The sequence below is a fragment of the Fonticula alba genome (genome assembly GCF_000388065.1).
Source record: "Fonticula alba strain ATCC 38817 unplaced genomic scaffold supercont2.3, whole genome shotgun sequence".
Taxonomy (NCBI): domain Eukaryota; order Rotosphaerida; family Fonticulaceae; genus Fonticula; species Fonticula alba.
In genome coordinates this window covers 1,968,614-1,970,461 of record NW_009242973.1, presented here as the reverse complement: position 1 = coordinate 1,970,461, position 1,848 = coordinate 1,968,614, and positions in this window count along the sequence as shown.

Genomic DNA, 1,848 nt, shown 5'->3' with positions numbered 1-1,848 from the left:
CCCATTCCGGGGACCAGGCCGGCCGGCTGGGGGGGGGGGGCGGCCGAAAGTCGTGCCAGGCCTGTCGGGACACCGCGCGGGGGCGGCCGCACCCCAGTGGGGCGGGGGCACGAGGTTGCCACCAAATGTTGGGGGCGCGGGCGGGGCGACGACGCCGGGATCCGGGGGCAACTTCCGGACTCCGGCGGCCGTGGCCGCGGCCGCTAACGGGTGCCCCCCGATTGCCGGGGTGTGTCGGGCCGGTGCCGATCACCGCGGCGGCCTGGAGCCGGGGGGCGGGGGGTAAGTGCTTCCTCGGCTGTGCCCCGCGCGAGAGGGCCTCACAAGGGGCGCTGAAAGACTCATCCTACATGCTCCGGGGGCAAAGGCCGGCAGGAGCAGCGAGTCTGTGTGTCTGTGCGTGTTGCAAAAAAATAAAAAATAAAAAGCAAGTGGCAGAGCGGCCCGACCTCCCCCCCTGTGGGTATTCCACTGCCCAGGGGCGGGAGGGAGTCGGGTTCACTTGTCGGACGGTCGTCTGCCGGGACTTATTGGGGTCCATTTAATCGGCTGATGTTGGCCATTTGCGAGTGATCTGCGCCTGATCACGCCGGGGGACGCATCCGTCGGCAGGGCCCCTCCGGGCGCTTTGTATTATTATTTTTTTTTTCTCGCCAGGCGGGCAAGTGGAGGGCCAGGCAGAGCCGGGAGCGGGGGCAGGGGGGGGGCCCGGACCAGGCGAGGGCGTGAAAGCAAGAAGGCCGGCACATTCGCCGGGCCTCCACGGATGCGTCACCCGGCCCCGGCCGCCCTTCCGCCTTGGCGGGCGCTTCATCGGCCGCCGACCGCCGAGGCAAAGAGAGGGGCGGGGGGGGGGGGGGGGCGCGGCGGAGAGACACAGACCCGGAGACGAGGCGCGCTGGGCGGGCGGGCGGGCGGGCGGGCGCAGCGGGGAGGCATTGACCCGCCGGTTACCGTTTTTTCCGTCGCCCTGGCGGCCCCCGCGCCCATATCATTCTTGCGTGCCGATCGCCGTGGTCTTTTATTGCGAGGCCAGGAGCGATCGCCCCTTGGTTTCGCTTTCCCTCGGCCGCACAGGCTTGCCGCCCGGGGGGGGGGGGGTACGAGCGGGCGGACAAGTGGGCCGGCGTAGTGCCGTTGACCGCGGGCCGCCCCCCATGCCCCGCTCCCCCCCCCCCCCCCGGGTTCCGTCCTCCCCACTCCGAGGCTTTCGGCCGGGCCGGCCCAGTCCGCACGGGGGCTTCTCAAAAATGGTGCCTCCCCCCGAGGGAAGGGGGTAGGGGAATGGAATGCACGCTGGGTGCTGTGGCTGCTCCGCATGCGCGGGCGGGCTGCCCGGCCACCCGGAGCCGAATGCAGATGTGTGTGTGTGTGTGTGTGGGCATGCGCGCGCGCGCTCACGTTGGGCGGGGCACGCCCGGCGCCCCTGGAGAACCGGGCCCTGTCCCGGGCCGCCTGGCGCGGCATTTTTGGCCAGCCCCTGCCATTTTTGATGTCCGCGCTCCCGCCACTACTCCGTGGGTCGCTGGCCGCGGCGCACAGGGCCCGGCCCGGCCCGGCCGAGTCCCCTGGAAAGATCGACCGCCGCCCGGCGGAGGGGAGCCGGGCGATCATCATCCGGGCACTTTCCTCCGCGCCAACTCGGACCCGTCTCGTCCGGTCCCCCGGCCACCCCGGGCCCCTTTCGCGGATGTGCGGCCGCCGGGTGTGCCCAACACGAGGGCGCGCCGCACAAAACTCCGCGCCCCAAAGGGCTCCCGGCCCACGCCTTCTCTGGAGGGGGTGGTGCGCACGCACGTTCGCAACGAGAACAGCCGCCCCAGGTCGGCGGGGGGGGGGGGGGGGGGG